The 18,645-nt window shown below is 41.8% G+C and overlaps 1 pseudogene across 1 annotated transcript; it reads right to left on the bottom strand.

The window, feature by feature from the left end:
* Positions 1-12,657: 12,657 nt before the first annotated feature.
* On the bottom strand, positions 12,658-13,420 carry LOC309855816 (ferritin heavy chain pseudogene; annotated as a pseudogene). Its single transcript has one exon. The product of its transcript is annotated as a ferritin heavy chain pseudogene (transcript).
* Between the last annotated feature and the right edge of the window lie 5,225 nt (positions 13,421-18,645).

Genomic DNA, 18,645 nt, shown 5'->3' with positions numbered 1-18,645 from the left:
CACACCTTCACTTACTTCATTCCAAGGCAGTAGTCAAAAAATAGAACTCTGGTGTTGGTCACCCTGAGTCTGGGCCAGCCATGAAAAATTGTTCCCTGCAAGGGTGACCACCTTGTATCTCAGTCTTAACTGTCAACTCTAATAATCAATAAGTTTTATTTTTCTTTTACTTTTTTTTAAGTAGGCTCCATGCTCAGGGTGGAGCCAAATTTGGGGCTTGAACTCACAACCCTGAGATCAAGACCTGAGGTGAGACCAAGAGTTGGGTGTTTAACCAAATGAACCACCTAGGTGCCCCTCTCTTCAACTTTTTACATGGCCTACCAACTATTTATATAAGTTGAGCTTTAATAACTTTAAAGTTAACTTCACTTGTCTTTCACTTTAATTCCCTCTCCATTACCCAGTTATCTGGATTCCATTCAGAAGAGCTCTTCCACCCAATAGGCTGGGGAGAGAGGAGCTACCCTAAGATGCTGAGCCCCGGAAGAGCTCTTGTGCAAGGTGGAACTTTGAAGAGAAAATATTTGCAAATCATATATCTAATAAGGGATTAATATCCAGAATATATAAAGAACCCCTAAAACTCAACAACAACAACACCACAAACAATGCAATTTAAAAATGGGCAAAGAGGGACGCCTGGGTGGCTCAGTTGGTTAAGCAGCTGCCTTCGGCTCAGGTCATGATCCCAGCGTCCTGGGATCGAGTCCCACATCGGGCTTCTTGCTCCGCAGGGAGCCTGCTTCTCCCTCTGACTCTGCCTTCCACTCTGTCTGCCTGTGCTCACTTTCGCTCGCGCTCTCTCTCTGACAAATAAATAAAATCTTAAAAAAAAAAAAAATGGGCAAAGAATTGAATAGACATTTTACAAAAGAAGATGAAAAATGGCTGATAAATACATGAAGAACTACTCAGTATCACTAATCATTAGGGAAACACAAATTAAAACAGCAGTGAAATACCACTTGCCATCCACTAGAATGACTATTATTAAAAAACAAAATAGAAAATAAGTGTTGGCCAGGATGTGGAAAAAATGGAATCCTTGTGTGTTCCTGATGTGAAAGTAAAACAGTGAATTGCTGTGGAAAACAGTACTTCCTCAAAAAACTAAAAATGGAATTAGCATATGATCTAGCAATCCCACTTCTGGGTATATATCCAAAATAATTAAAAGGAGACACTTGAACAGATATTTGTATGCCCGTGTTCAAAGCAGCAAGATTCACAATAGTGAAAAGGTGGAAATAATCCACATGTCCACAGGCAGGTGAGTGGTTAAACAAAATGTAGTATATGTATGCCCTAGTCCCAATTTATCAGCAGTTTTGCTTTTCACCTTTCCAGTTACCTGCAGTCGTCCAAAGCCTGGGAAGCAGATGGTTCTGAGAAATCCGCAGGCCAGTGGTAGCCTAAAGCTATGTCTCAGTGCCCATGCTGTTCGTGTCTCTTCATCAGGTAGGCATTTTATCATCTCACATCATCACAGGAAGATGGGAGAGTACAGGGGGATATATTTTGAGAGAGAGACCACATTCACATAGCTTTCATTACAATGTATTGTTATAATTGTCCTATTAATGTTGTTTATCTCGTACTGTGCCTGATTTATAAACTAAACTTTATCTTAGGTAGATTTGTATAGGAAAAAGCATGGTATATCTAGGGGTTTATACTAACCCTCGTTTCAGGGGTCTTGGAGGGAACCACCACCTGGCAGATAAGGGAGGACGATTCTACGAGGGAATATTTTTCAGCATTAAAAAGGAACGAAGTTCTAATACACGCTATGACATGGAAGAACTTAAAAACGTTATGCTAAGTGAAATAAGCCAGACGCAGAGGACAAACACTATATGATTACACTTGTGTGAGATACACGAGAGGGAGGACCCATTTATCCACCGCCAGCCAGGAGATGGGGGCACTTGCTCTGAGCGCACCAGCCTCCGGGTTCAGACAGAGAAAGGTTCTGCACCGGGCGGGCAGGGGCGGGCGCGGGCCAGCCTTCCGCGCCGTGAACGAGAGCCTGGGAACACCCGTGGGGTGCAAACCACTGTCTCTCCCCGCTGGGTGCCAGCCCTCCCGCGGCTGGGAGCAGCTGGCGAGCGGGGACAGAGCGTGGCGCGGGGCTGGCTGCAAAGGTCCAGGGAATGTCAGCGTCTCTGCGGCTGTTAAAGACCTCCACCCGGGAGGTAGCCCCCGCAGACCTACCTTCGCGGCGCGCGGCGGCTCCGCTGCTTCCCTCCGAAGGAGGTCCGGCTCCCCGCTCTCCGGACCCGCCTGGCGACCTCGCCTCCGGCGGGGCAGGGGGCTGCGGCGCCCGGGGCATGGCTTCGGCCGGCAGAGGCATGGAGGAGGTGCGCGTGTCGGTGCTGACCCCGCTGAAGCTGGTCGGGCTGGTGTGCATCTTCCTGGCGCTGTGTCTGGACCTGGGGGCCGTGCTGAGCCCGGCCTGGGTCACGGCCGACCACCAGTACTACCTGTCCCTGTGGGAGTCCTGCCGGAAACCCGCCAGCCTGGACAGCTGGCACTGCGATTCCACGCTCAGCAGCGGTGAGGGCCCGGCGCGCCGCGACCCCTGCCTCCCACCCCGGACTGCCCGGTGCCCCACTGCCCGGACGGCCACCGCCTCTCTCCCCGCCTTCTGTGTCCCCTACCCTCGTGCGCCCCACCGCATCCTGACTCTTTGCGGACCCGTGGGCTCCAGCCGCCTCCCTGCGATCCACCCCTCGTCTCTCCCCGGTCCTGGTCGCCAAAGCCAATGCGACGTCCCACGCCCTCTCCGTCCTCCCGGGGCCATTCCTCGGGCTCTGGAGTAACACGTATGCTGTTTGGGGTAATTGATATCATTTAAGGCGAGAACCGCGGGGCCGTGTTAGAAATGCAACGCCTTCCACACTCTCGTTAAAAAAGAGACCTCCTCTCTCCTCCAGATTTTTCTTTCTCTTCAAAAACTACTTACAAAGGCCTGAAATTTTATAGTTTATTTAGCCAGCACTAAAAGCCGCAAACAGATCTCTACTGTGAGAGCTCCTAGACAGAAATGATTCTTGAGTTAGATCTTAGAGTGGAAACAAAGTGCTATACAGGGCATTATTAGAATGATTGTTGAATACAAATAAGGATATTAAATTATATTGCATATATGTTAATTTTCCTGATTTGGTCATCAATAGTAGTTAACTAATTTTTTAAAGGAAATACACAGTGAAATTCTCAGGAGTAGAGAGGCATGATCTATGCAGCTTACTAGAAAAAGTGTGGGGAAGGAAAGGAAAACATAAAGCAAGCATGGCAAAATGTAATTGACAAGTATGAGTAAAGAGCATTTTTGTATTCTTACAAGTTGTAAATGTTAAATTATTTACAGTTTTAAGTTCAAAGTAATATTGTTCACTGGTATAAAGTACTTTCACACAATGCATTTTGAACAAGTACTTGCCTTTACTTTAAAGGAAATTTAGGAGGAAAAGTCATTAGCTTTGTGAAAACTATAGAATATCTAAAATGTATAGTCATTGAAAAAATTTAATATGAAGAACCAGATTTTGTGTATGTTTTAAAAACATGAGCATATGGTACTTTAAATATTTCATTACATTTGGTATAGATAGTGAAGGTTCTAAATAACTTTTAGGTCACATTTACAAATGACACTCTATTCTCTTTAGAATATGTAATAACTTAGGATTGGTCTAGAAATATGGCTTGTTTAGTAGAAAGCCAGTTGTGTTAAAACACACACATACGTACACATGGACCTGTACACTCATACAAATCACGTGAAGCAATACAGAGTGACACATAAGATGTATTTGATTGTCTTCTAGCACGTCTGACATCGGGTGTTTGGCACCTCGTGTTATTTTCATGGTTGGTGCGTGGGAATGGATCATTATGTGGTGGCTACCCCAACTGCAGAGCAGTTTGACAGAATTTATACCACTGCCTTTTGCTTTCCAATCCCTGCTCTCCTTGAACAGCATGCTGTCTAGAGTAAAGAATGGTAAGGAGTATTCTTAGAGTGGGGGAGGAGAGTTCAACTGTGGATATGTCTTTTCTTTTGTACAAGAAGCAAAAGATTTTAAGACAGCGTCAGTATGTGTTAGGTTCCTCCACACCTTCTCACTGATGTGGCAGAGTAAGGTGATGATACGGTCACTCTCCCCATCACAGCCTCATGTGACACAAGCCCTCCCCCCTTGCTAGGCTGATCAGTCTCGGCTCAGCAGGGTCCTGGGGAAACAGGGCCCTCAAAGACAGACCAATACACAGGGAAGTGAACCTGCCTCCCATCCACAGAGTATCCTTACTTCGATGCCATTCCAGAGTTCTTCACAAACGTGATTTGGGATCGATCTGTAACTGACAGCAGTGCCCACAATTCGGGAATGCAGATTGCAAACCTACATCCAAGAGGTAGGCAAAGCTGTGAACATTTCTTAAAAACTGCCAAGATACTTACGGTTTTCTCCGTATTTTCAAAAGCTTCTCTTGCTTCTTCAAATGTGCAGATTTCTTCCTTGCACTCACGATCAATGTTGCCCTGTCTTATTTCTTCAAAAAGTCCATTTGGGTAGCCTTTCAATACTGAATTGGCTTTTTCTCCTGTGAGGAAAACTAAGAAGAGATAAAATCATAAGCATAAATTTATAATTTGAGAAACATGCAGAAGCTTAATGCACAAGGTGACAACTGCTAGATGCTCTTTAGAAACCACGGCCAACATCCTCAACCTCTTCCCCTGAGTCAGCAGTGACGTGACATTAACTCCAGACCACCACCTGTGCTGCCCTCCTCCTCTTGTGAGCATGTCCTTTCGCAGTAGCAGTTGCCCTGGGCAGGGACAGGGACAAATTCGTGGTTAGATTCAGACTTTAGCACATTCCTGCCAACCATCGGTGTCTAAATATAGTAATAGTGCACCACTTATACCCAGTGTTGTAAGCGGATGCCTCCAGGCATTGTGCTGTTGGACACCAGCAACCAAATCAAAATCCAGTCTCCAGACTACCAGTCTTTGTCCCCCTAAATAAAAATAAATAAAGTTCCAACTGACCTAGTAGTACAAACCCAGGGAACCCTTACTTGTATGAAAAGAGCTGATAAAACAATATCAAGAAATTTAGATGAATTTGGCCATAATTCATTCCAAGCAATACTAAAAATAGTTTTGTTCTGAATGTAGTTAAGTTAAATATATTTTGACACTTTAACATATCTAACCCCATTCCACTCTCCTTCTGAAAAAGGAAATGATTCTTCATGATATACAGAGATATTGCATATGATCAATGTACACCCAAGATATCCTATACAATAAAATGCAATAGCTAGGAGTGCCTGGTTGACTCAGTCAGTTAGGTGTCTAACTCTTGGTTTCAGCTCAGATCATAATCTCAGGATTGTGAGATCGAGCCCACATTGGGGTCTGTGCTCAGCAGCTAGTGTGCTAGGGTTTATTCCTCTTGCTCTGCCCTCCTCCTGCTCACTGTCTCTCTAAAACAAATAAATCTTTTTTTTTTTTTTTTTAAGGGCAGTAGCTACACACACACACTTAGGGCGAATTCTTTTTATTTTTCCATACAAGTAAATTTAAGCTACAATTTGATTACATATTTCTAAATATTCTTCCTGGGGTGCCTGAGTGGCTTAGTCAGTTAAGCTTCTGCCTTCAGCTCTGGTCATGATCCCAGGTTCCACGGACGGATCCCTGAGTCACATCCGCCTCCCTGCTCAGTGGGAAGTCTGCTTCTCTCTCGGCCCCTCCCTCCTGCTCTACTCTCTCTCTCTCAGTATCTCTTTCTCTCTCTCTCAAACAAAATTTTAAAAATAAATAAAAATTCTTCTACTTTGGAGGCATATGTATATAATACCATGAGAATTTAGTCCCTCTTAATGTAAAAAGCTTAGAAAATTTCTTAATATAAGGATTTATATATAAAATTTTTATATATCCTTGTATAATCCTTATAACTTCTAAGATTAGAAAAGGCATATTACAGACATTTCAAGACTTTTTTTTAAAGTCTGTATTTTCCGAAGATATTTTTAAAGTATTTTGTTTTGTAAAGAACATTTTGAGGGGCACCTGTGTGGCTCAGTGGGTTAAACCTCTGACTTCGGCTCAAGTCATGATCTCAGGGTCCTGGGATCAAGCCCCACATCTGGCTCTCTGCTCGGCCTCTCTGCGGGCCTCTCTGCCTACTTGTGGTGTCTCTTTCTCTCTCTCCGTCAAATAAATAAAATCTTTTAAAAAAATTTTTTTGAAATAAATTTTAAATAGTGAGTGCTTTTTAAAAAAATGAATAGGATAGCAATGAATTTAAATTTTACTTCATTATAGAACTGTGTATTTTATACAATAGAAAGTGTGGATTTTTCACCTAGTATTTTTTTAGGGGAGAAAGGAGGGCAGAGGGAGAAGAAGAGAGAAAATCTTAAGTAGGTTCCATGCCCAGGGTGGGGCCTGATGTAGGGCTCAATCTCATGACCTTGAGATGCTTAGAATCAACTAGATGGCACTTGCACATGGTAACCAATGGTAGGCCCACACTGACTGTTTCCATCTTCCCACACTTTATTAGTGTAGCCATCTAGCAAATAGATTTTAAGCATGGCTAAGTAAGGGATCCAGCAAATTCTTTTCCCAAAAAACAATGCTAAACTGGACAAAATAGTCAAAAATAACTATTTTAGTACTACAGAAATTGACAAAGAGCATACAGCAAATTGAGAATGGTTATTCAAAAACAAAACAAAACAAAAAACTGGGAATTTGTGGCATTCGTAGCCTAAACTGCTCCTATTCTGCCTCCCTGTCCCTTGCTCTGTGGTATAGTAGTTCTACTAAAATATAGCAGGCCATGAGGACCAATGGTCTGGATGATGGAGAGGGTTGATTTGATACAATGTGGAAAAATCTACACTCAGAGCTAACCCCATGGCAAACAGTTGAAGAAGACCAGTATCACAGCTCACCTACAGTTATAGTATGGGTTGGTGTGAATTACAGATAGGAAAATCAGCCAAAAATTTAAGAGAGATCTAGCAACAAGACAGCCATCATAGACATTAATAAGCTACCACATAGCCCAGCTATTTTGGAAGGCTATGTGTGTCTGCAAGGATGCAAGGGTGTGCACATTCTTCAGAAAGACCAGAGAAGGCCCCACAGTTAGCTTCTTGTCTCTGGCTGAATGTGAGACCTTCAAGGAAGTAAAAGCCATGGCAGACTTGTAAACTTTCTGAACTTTGAGTGCATTCCGCATTTTATGTATGCAGACCCAACAGCAAAGGCCAAAGTCTTAATGACTCAGGTTATGTTATGGAGTGAATGTGTCCCCCCTGCCCCTGAATTCATGTGTTAAAACCCCAGTCCCCCAATGTGACTGTATTTGGAGCTAAGACCTTTATGAAGTAATTAAGGTTAAATCACAAGTGTGAAGAACAATTATATAGGCTTAGTGCCCTTATAAGAAGAGACACCTCTTCACCACATGAGGACACAGCAAGAAGGCTGTGATCTCTAAGCCAGGAGAAGAGACCTCAATGAAACGTACCTTGCCAATACCTTGATCTTGAACTTTCCAGCCTTCAAAACTGTGAGCACTCCAGAATGGTGGCTTCGTTTAAGCCATCAGTTGAAGGTATTTTGTTATCACAGCACAATCTAACTATTCAAATACTGACTACTAAGCTATGGTGATGCACAGATGATATGTAGGTATTCAGGTTTAAAAATAAAAATAAGAAAAAAAAATAAGCAGAGACATCAGCTGCCACACACCTCAAGAGAGACTCTACAGAAGAAATCCAGACAGAATTTGAAGATGCTGCAATATAGTAAATAAAATGTCCACCTTTCAAAAACAATTGTAAGATGTACAAAGATAAGCAATTTTGATGAATACACAGGCAATAAGTAGAAACTTTCTGAAGGAGCTTAAATATTAGACCTAGGCACAGATGTGAAAGGTGCTTTTAACAATGTCTTCAGAAATAAAGGCAACAGTATTCAAAGATTAAAGGAAAGCTTGAGGGGTGCCTGGGTGGCGCAGTGGGTTAAAGCCTCTGCCTTCCGCTCAGGTCGTGATCCCAGGGTTCTGGGATTGAGCCCCTCATTGGGCTCTCTGCTCATCAGGGAACCTGCTTCTCCCTCTCTCTCTCTGCCTGCCTCTCTGCCTGCTTGTGATCTCTGTCTATCAAATAAATAAATAAAATATTTAAATAGATAAAAATAAAAGGAAAGCTTGAATGCAATGATTTGTCAAAGAAGAATAACAGAGAAAATATAAAAAAGAATAAACTTGAAAGTTTGAACTACAAAAGTATAATAATTGAAAGGAAAAGATTCCCCAGTGAGTCTTAATAGCAGAGGTGAGCTGGCAAAGAAAGAATCCATGAAGTTGAAAACAAATCATTAGAGATTATATAATCTTAATCAAAAAAGAAAAATAGAATGAAAATTGACCAAGACTCAGAGACCAGTAGAACACCATCAAGCTCACCAACATATGTGTAATTGGAGTCCCAAAATGAGAAGAAAAGGAATAAAGGGGCATAAAAAGTATTTGAAGAAATAATATATATAAATTTCCCAATTTTTAAAAGGATTTTATGTATTTATTTGAGACAAAGAGAGAGCACAAGTGGGGCTCAGAGAGGGAGAGGGAGAAGCAGACTTCCCACCAAGCAGGGAACCCAACACGGAGCTCTATCCCAGGACACTGGGATCATAACCAGAGCTGAAGGCAAATGCTCAACAACCGAGTCACCCAGGCACCCCGCTATCAGTGATTCTTGATTCAATAACTCTTACTGAAGTTAGAGTAGATTTGTTTGTGACTGGTCCAGTAGTGTAGATTGAAGCATTATTATTTTCCAGTCCCCCCCCCCCCCCAGGTGATTCTACAGGGCAGCCGTGTTTTGAGTACCAGGATGTTAATTAAACTTCAGTGTGCATATGCATCACCTGGGATCTGGTTAAAAATGTGGATTCTGATTCAGGAGTTCTAGAATGGAGCTTCAAATTTTGCATTTGTAATACATGCTCAGATGAGGCTGATGCTTCTGGTTCATAAACCACATTTTGAGTTACAAGGCACTTGCCCTGGTCTTCATAGCCTGGGATGTCTAGATCCTGCCCCAAGAGATTCTAGTGTACGTGTTCTGAGGTGTGGCCTGTGCCTCAAGATTTTTAAATGCTCCATAGGTGACTCTAATGGCAGAAAAGTTTGTGAACCTCTGCTAAAGTTCATGGTGTTTTTATAAATTTTAATTTTTATATTATCAGTAGCTCTAATATGGTTCTTTTTTCCATTTGTCACCCCATTCCACACCTCTTCATGTCAAAACATCCATATATATAGTGAAAATCAGAGTGAGGTCTTTATCCATTTGCTCCTATCCATCTCTGAGGAATAAAAAGTAGTTCAAGATGGAAAAAGAAGTATCAGGCAAACTGGATTTGGGAAGAATTAGTGAAAACATGTTCTAGGAGGCCATTTAAAAGGAAAGCTGGTTTAGGCAAAATAGAACCACAACTACAGAAAGTTGTCAGAGTAAAACTCACTCCTGGCCCTGAGTTCCGGGCAGCCGAAACACAGAACTTCCTTGCTGAGTCCTGGTTGCTCCTGAAGACCAAAGAAGCTACAGAAGATCATTTTCTTCCCTTCTCAGTATGCAAGGTGACGTGGTTGCCTAAATTAAATAATGTATCCAAGTTCACCCAAGATGAGTGGTTAAACTGGGATGTGAACCCAGGCGATCTGAGGTTAAGAAACCATTATAGCAAATGCCTTTCCAAAACAGGAATGTAAGAAGGATCCTCAGTGAATTGGTACTTTTTAAAACACAGAATTAATGTTTGCCCTGCTCTTCCTCATATCTATGGGAAGGGTAGATATTAATGTATATAACTAAGTATGTAAAATCTGAGACAAATCCAGAGAGAGGAGAAGTCCTCAAAGTAGGCAAAGAAAGAAATAGTGGAAAAACCAAGTTTAACTGGGAAGAATAAAGGGTTATAACATTTTCTGGAAACTAAACTTAAAGGGCCATGATCCTCATTTTTAAAAAAGTATTAAAGCACCATCATGGGAAAATGTGAAAGCAGATCACTGCTTAACTAAAGTTCATATTTTACTAAATACGTCAAAGCAATCTATTGGCTTTAAAGAGATTCAGACTACCCATGTGTCTTTGAATATAGGATACAAAATCCATAAATTTTCAATTTTGACCTTTGTAAACTACACATGGTACAAAAACAAAATGTTTTGAGTATTTTTTTCCCAGACATGAACAACCGTAAAGACTCACATGGGTACAGATTTCACTGGGTCAGAAGGTGGACTAAGAGAAGGGAGGAGTTTTAAAAGAAAGCAGAGAAAAAAAAAAAAAAACTTACAGAAGCATCTATCATTTCCTTGGGAAATCCTTTTACTAAGAGATAATTTCTTTCTACCCATAGCCATGAGGACAAGGTAATAGGCTAACTGCTCTCTACATCTTGAAAGGAGCAACCTGAAACCACACTTACACCAGGAACAAGCTGATTTGGGGACACTGGGGATGGGTACAAATGGTCACAGTCTGGAAGAGATAATGGTCAGGGTGGGGCCAGCAGCCCTCTGGGGGTTGGAACACCTCAACCCATCCTCTCTCTAACCGTAGCTGCCTGGGCATGAGGTTGACTGTGCCACACTCTCTCCACACTCTTTCTTGGGAGCTTATCCAGGTCCATGACCTCAACACCGTCTGGGACTGATGTCTCTCGTATGTTTATTTCCAACCTGACATCCCACCTGAGCTCCAGATTCATTTTTCTGACCCCCTGCCTGGCACTGCCCCTGGCATATCTAATAGGCATCTCCAGATTTTACATGACATGCTTTCCCCTCCCCGCATGTCCCCCAGCAGACATCCTCCAGTTAATAACTAGCATCACCGTCAACTCAGGGTTCGAGTGCAAACACCAGGGCCTGGATTATTTTCCTCATTTCCCATTCTTCACCTGCGGTCCATGAGCAAATCTTGTTGATTCACCCAAATCCGACTAGAATTTGTGTCTGTCACCTTTTCTGTAGCTTTCAGTCCAGCTCAGCCACCGAGGTCTCTCACTGGATCTGCTGCAGGCTCTCCTGATTGGCCTCCCAGCTTCAGCTCTTGCCCACTGGCTGCATTCGACGAAGCAGCCAGACTCACTGGCTTAACATTCGGGGGAATTTATTCTACTTCATGTTCGGTATCACAAATTTGAGCTTCAACCCTGACCTTGTATTTTTCAGCCATTCTAATAACGGAGTTTGGAGTTTTGTATACTCCTGCTACGTTAATGGAAGCAAGGGTACAATTGAAGGAGAACTTTGTATTTGGATATTTTGTAAGGGCAGTATGCATGTCTAAAAGAGTGACTTATGGCACCTGGGTGGCTCAGTGGATTAAAGCCTCTGCCTTTGGCTCAGGTCATGATCTCAGGGTCCCAGGATCAAGCCCGGCATCGGCTCTTTGCTCAGCAGGGAGCCTGCTTCCCTTCCTCTCTCTGCCTGCCTCTCTGCCTACTTGTGATCTCTGTCAAATAAATAAATAAAATCTTTTAAAAAAATAATAAAACAATGACCTACAAAGTCACTCCCCTGTCTATATGGGAAGCCAGCGTAAGACTCAGTTACACTGTTACTATTGCCCAGGGCAAGCTTGTCAAAGAAATATTGTGTCATTCCTGTTTCTAAGATCCCACTGTTGCTACTCAGAAGCAACAATTTTTAACATTTGTGTATTTTAATAAGCTAAAAGTTTTCCAGTAAAGTTGAAGACTCCCTTTAATGCCAGCCTGATCCCATTCTTCACTTTTTCCATAGGGACAATTACCGTTGTAAATTGTAGACCCTGTTATTTTATGCTTTTTAAAAATTTTTTTTAATTTTTTTTAAAGATTTTATTTATCCGTTTGAAAGAGATCACAAGTAGGCACAGAAGCAGGCAGAGAGAGAGAGGGACAAGCAGGCTCCTACCTAGCAGAGAGTCTGATGAGGGGCTCAATCCCAGGACCCTGAGATCACTACCTGAGCCAAAGGCAGAGGCTTTAATCCATTGAGCCACCCAGGCACCCCCCTTTTATACTTGTACCATACATATTCACCCACTGAACCCAGGGCCCCAGACCACCCACCTCAGTGCACCACCCTTCTGCCCCCACATTGTTTATTTTATTTTATTATTTTTGAAAATATTTTATTTATTTATTTATTTGACAGAGATGACAAGTAGGCACAAGAGGCAGGCAGAGAGAGGGGTGGGGGGAAGCAGTCTCCCCACTGAGCAAAGAGCCCAATGCCGGGCTTGATCCTAGGACTTCGGGACCATCATCTGAACCAAAGACAGAGGCTTAACCCACTGAGCCACCCAGGTGCCCCCCCCAACATAGTTTTTAAAGGCAAGACTGATTTGTGTTTTCCAGGGTCCTATATAATATCATCTCCCTCCACCTCCCGAGATCCTGAGATGCATGTGAATGGGCTTAGGGGGATGCAAGGACTCCTGGATTCCTGTTTTAAAACCTAAAAGGTGAAAGATTTGCATTCAAATCAACCAGAGACCTTTTTTTATTTAGGAACCAAAAAACTTTATTGAAACCAAACAACATTTTTATGCCAAAACTGGGAGAAAAGAACTGGAACCTTTTGCAGAAGCAATACTGCAATAAGCATGCTCGGCATGGTGATCAGGCCAAGTCACCATGCACCCTGGGGCTATGGGGAAAACAGTCCCAACTCAGTACTTTTTGTCGCTGTCGCCCAGGGTGAGCTTGTCAAACAGGTACTCTGCCAGGCCGGCTTCGGGGGCCCCCATCTTGCGCAGGCTGGTGACATAGCCCCCCAGCTCTTTGACGGCCTCGACTTGCTCGTGCAGGTAGTGGCTCTCCAGGAAGTCGCACAGCTGGGCGTCGTTCTTGTCGGTGGCCAGCTGGTGCAGGTCGAGCAGGCTCTGGTTCACGCTCTTCTCCAGGTGCAGGGCGCTCTCCATGGCCTTCAGGCCGCCCTCCCAGTCGTCGCGGTCCGGCTTCTTGATGTCGCGGAGGCGGAGGCGGCCCCCGCGCTGGTTCTGCAGCTCCATCAGCTTCTCGGCGTGCTGGGTCTCCTTGCGGGACCGGCGCATGAAGAAGCGGGCGAAGTGCTTCAAGGCCACGTCGTCGCGGTCGAAGTAGAAGGCCATGGACAGGTACACGTAGGAGGCGTAGAGCTCCAGGCTGATCTGGCTGTTGACGGCGGCCTCGCAGTCGGGGTGGTAGTTCTGCCGCACTTGGGAGAGCAGCGGGATGGCCATGGCTGGCGGCCCGGGCACCAGGGCGAAGGCGAAGGTGGCGCGGAGGCGAGGGCTGCGCGGCGGGCGGCGGCGGGGCCGAGGGCGGTGGTGGCCTCGGAGATTTCCCAGCGTGAATGATGAGAAAGGCAGAAGGCAGACAGGCTCCGTGACAGGTGGCAGCAGCTCTGAGATGGGGCCAGTAGTTGGAAACCGTTACCCGGAACTGGTGGGGGAGGGGGAAGGAGGATCCGTTATGTGGGGGAGGGGGAGAAGGAGGTGAAGGATAAAGGAAAGGGGCGGGCCACAAGTGCTGAGTTCAGATTCTGAACCTGCATAAGAGAGGGAAACTGTGCTTAGCACCTGGCTTCTAATGTATATTTAAGTTTGCATTAATTTTCCTAGTTTGCAAGAAGTTTATCTTATTATCAAATTGTTCTATAGCAGCCTTTTCTTATTTTATGAACTAATTTTCTTTCGTTAAAATTTTGAGAGTATGAATTTAAATTTTTTGGTGAAATTTTCTGTTTCCTGTATATTATATCTGTTTTCCCCCAAATATTTCTTCTTGCTCATCATGATTTTCTCTTTTATTCTTGTCAAGCACCTGCCAAACCTTTGTTTACCTATATATTTAGGAATAAATGACTTGTTTAATTAGCCTAGGTAATTAGGAAAGATCTGGCCTGTAGTTGTGATGTTCATTTCACCAATATGCTTCTCAGAATGGAAGGTCAGGGTGTGTTAGTTATTCAGTGGTTTTCTTCTTTGTGGGCATAAAGTATGGAGCTTGGATAGGGACCCTCCCTTTTACCAAAATAAATATATTCTTTACATTGGAAGAGTAATTTTTTTTCCTTCTAGGTAGGTATGTCCTCTTGTTTCTCTCCTGTGAAGATCTATAGTTGTCTTAAGCTCATTCACTGTCTTTGGAGTGTATTTTGGGAGACTAAAGGTGTCAGATGAAACAGGTGCTTACTCCCCATGGTAAGTAAGGGTGGGGGGCAAAGCGGGGCAGGAAAGAGGGGCAGGAAAAATAGGTCTGCTGTTCACAGAATAGCTCTTCCATCTCACAGCTGACCCTGGAGCCTCTACATTTCTGCAATTTTATTTACTCTGATAAATTCAGAGTTTCTCTGAATATAACCACTTTTTCTACTGCAGGTGTTGCAACTTCTCTGAGTTAGCCAATCTGGTAGCCTCCTTTCCTGTTTTTCCAGAATTCCTCAGAATTTTTGGTCTCCTAATAGAACCCTTTTTAGTGTGCCTGTGTGTGTGTGTGTATAGATAGTTTTTGTGTTTAGTTCGCCACTGTGATTCAATTAGCTTTTTCAAAAACCGTTTAAAAATTAAACTTTACTTTTTGAATAGGCAGTGCTTCTGCTCAGTTCAAAAACCACAGAGTTTCCTTGGCAGGCAGCCATTTGGTATTATTTGTGCTAATCAGTAGGAGAAAAAGAATGAAAAAGAAGAAATCACACTTAAGTTAAGAAAAATCATAGAGTCAGAGTTAAGAAACTTTAGAAACATATTTTTAAGTGTACATAGACCACTTACTAAGACAGACCATATTCTAGACCACACCACAGATCTCAATACATATAAAAAGTACTCATTTCATGAACATTTTGTTCTCTGATCACAATAAAACTGGATTAGAACTTATAAAGATATCTGAAAAACATTTAAACATTCAGAAGTTGATAATACATTTCCAAACAACCTAAGGGTCAAAGAAGAGGTCAAAGGGAAATTAGATATTATATGGACTTGAATGGAAACAAAACACAGCATATCAACACTTCTGACATGAAGCTAAAGCAGTGTTTGCATGCTAATTTTTGAAAGCTTTAAAAAATTCTTAGAAAAGAAGAACGGTTTCAAATCCATTACTTATTTATTTATTTATTTATTTGAAGATTTATTTATTTATTTGACAGACAGAGACCACAAGTAGGCAGAGAGGCAAGCAGAAGCCTGATGCGGGGTTCAATCCCAGGACCCTGGGATCATGACCTGAGCCGAAGGCAGAGGCTTTAACCCACTGAAACCCCCAGGCACCCCTCAAATCCATTATTTAACCTTATACCTTAAAAAGGAGAAAAGGAGATCAAGTCAAACGGAAGGAAGGAAATTATAAAGATATGAGCAGAGTTTGTTTTTCTACATATGTGTTAAAATGAATAAGTTATAAGTTAAACTGGTTCAATAAATTGAAGAAAATTGAGTCCTAATGTTTAAGAAGTTTGCTTGTGTACTGGAGATGCCCCCAAAGTAAGAAGACTTGAATATAATTTTATAAAGAGGGAGAAATCTCTGGTTATTGACTAGAGGAGTCTTGGTCTAAATAAAACTCCTCAAGGTGAAGATATTTAATCATTTCAGATTCAGAGACAGGTAGAGATGAGTTTAAATTTTAGCTCTTTCATGTTGTAGAAAAGTGATTTTTATCATATTAATAAAAACTGTCTGAACAACAATAAAAAATATGAGCAGAAAATAGTGAAATAGAAACCATAACAAAATAAATAAAAACAGTAAGTCAAAGCAATGAAATCAAAGCAGGTTCTTTTAGAAAATTAAACAAACAAACAAAAAAATAAATCGCAAACAGACTAATCAGGGAAAAAGAGAGAGAGAGAAGACACAAATTACCGGTTTCAGGAAAGAGAGAGGAGATATTACTACAGATCATATGCTCATTCAAAGGATGATGAGGGAGTATAACTGTGATATAAGAGATATATTTTGATTTTTCATCCCCAGTTCCTCACCAGGTGTTCTAAACCTTTGTAATTTTCTAAGTGATAAGAGCAATAGAGTCATCTTTGTTATAATAACTGTTTTTTACCCTAGCTCCTGAAACAGCTCTGGAGTAATAAAGATGAAAGGAGCATCTTTTGGTATTCATAACTAACTCCTTTCAACCACACCTGAATTTATGACAATGATGTGACTTTTGGAAAGCCCCTAAAGTTGAAGGACTATTTGCTAGAGGAACTAACCATGTTATTTCAGCCCTTTCTCCTAATTCAAGGAGGGAAAAGACTAGAGGTTGATTAATTGATTTATTTAATCATGCCTAAGTAAAAGGCCCCGGTAAAAACTCTAACTGAAGAGATTTAGAAAGCTTCATTGTTGAGCATGGGGTGGTGCTGAGAAGGTGTAAAACCTAGAGAGTTTTCCCCACACTTCCCCTTATACCTTGCCCTATGCATCTCTTCCATCTGGCTGATTCTGAGTTGTGTCTTTTTAAAATAAACTGGTAATCTAGTAAGTAAACTGTTTTCCTGAATTCTATGAAACAGTGTAGAAAATTATCACAGCTGAAGAGGAAGTCATGGGAACCTCCAAATTAGATTTGCAATTAGTGCCTGAAGTGGTTGGTATGTGGGGAGTCTTGTAGGACTGAGTCCTTAACTTGTGGGATCTCTGCCAACTCCAGGTAGGTAGTGTCCTAATTGAATTTTAGGACATCTGATTCATGTTGGAAAAGTTGGAGAATTGCTTGGTATGTGGAAAACCCCCACATATTTGTTGTCAGAAGTATTCTCTTCAATAATTTTATACCAATAAATTTCAATTTTATACCAATAAATTAAAAAACATAGATGAAATTAAACTACAGGCTAATCTAATGTATGAACAGAGGTACAAAAATCTTATATACAAAAGTTACCAAAACAAATCCACAGTGACCATGTTGTATACATATAGGTACTAATGTTCATTAAACAGGAAATATATACCCTAAATAGCCCTCTATCTTCGATTAAATTGTATTTTTCATTAAAATATTCCCACAGAGAAAACTCCAGACCCACTGCCTTTACTGATGAGTTTTGCTAAATATTTAAATAAGAAGCAAGTAAGTTATACAAACTCTTTTAGAAAACTAAAGAGGAAGGAATACTTCCCAATGTATCTTATGAGGCCAGTACTACCCTGATATGATAACCAGGCAAAAATACTACAAGAATGTTACAGACTAGTTTCCTTCATAAATATAGGCACAGATAGGGTGCCTGGGTGGCTTAATTAGTTAAGCATCTGCCTTTGGCTCAGGTCATGATCCCAGGGTCCTGGGATCAAGTCCCACATTGGGCTGTCAGCTCAGTGAGGAGCCTGCTTCTCCCTCTCCCTAAGCCTCCCTCTCCCTCTGCTTGTGCACACTCTCTTTCACTCTCTGACAAATAAAATCTTTAAAAATACATAGAGAGACACAAATATTCTTAACAATGTGTTAGAAAATTGAATCCAATAATGTACAAAATAATGGCTTAATGTGACTAAGTGAGGTTCATCTCAGGAATGCAAGGCTAGTTCAACTTAAAAAAATCATTGTAATTTATCTTATTAACGGACTAAAGAAGAAATGCCATAAAATCATCTCAATAGATTCATAAAAAGCATTTGGCAGGGGCGCCTGGGTGGCTCAGTGGGTTAAGCCGCTGCCTTCGGCTCAGGTCATGATCTCAGAGTCCTGGGATCGAGCCCCGCATCGGGCTCTCTGCTCAGCGGGGGGCCTGCTTCCTCCTCTCTCTCTGCCTGCCTCCCTGCCTGTTTGTGATCTCTGTCAAATAAATAAATAAAATCTTTTTAAAAAAAAAAGCATTTGCCAAACTCAAATATCCATTCCTGCTTTAAAAAAAAAATCTGGGTGCCTGGGTGGCTCAGTTGGTTAAGCAACTGCCTTCAGCTCAGGTCATGATCTCAGAGTCCCAGTATCGGGTCCTGCTTTGGGCTCTCAGCTCCACAGGGAGTCTGCTTCTCCCTCTGACCTTCTCCCCTCTCATGCTCTCTCTCACTCTCTCCTTTATTTATGGATAAATAAAATCTTTTAAAAAATCTTACCATATTAATAATAGGAGAAAATTTCTCAACTGATAGAGGGCTTCTTTCAAAAATCTATAGTAGTAGAAGATTGAATGACTTCCACCCTAACGTCAGCAGCAAAATAAGGATGTCCGTTCTCATCACTCCTAATTAACATTGAGCTGGAGGTCCTAGCTTGTGAAATAAGGCCAGAAATGGAAATAAAAGGCACACAAATTAGAAACCATGAAATAAAACTGGCTCTACTTAAAGATAACATAATTGACTACATAGAAAATCTTGAAATATGTACAAAGAAGCTACTAAAACTAATAAATGAATTTAATAAAAATCTCGGGATGTAAGGCCAATATACAAAATCCATCTTATTTTTATATACTAGTAATGGACAATTAAAGAGGAAAACATTAAACTTCCATTTAAATTGTACCCAGGAGGCCTACATGAAATGCTTAATTATAAATCACAGAAAATGTGTTAAGATTTGTACATTTAAAA

Source organism: Mustela nivalis, assembly GCF_964662115.1.
Source record: "Mustela nivalis genome assembly, chromosome: X".
NCBI classification, from domain to species: Eukaryota; Metazoa; Chordata; class Mammalia; order Carnivora; family Mustelidae; genus Mustela; species Mustela nivalis.
Note: the sequence above shows the minus strand (reverse complement) of the source record. Positions and strands in the feature narration are given on the sequence as shown.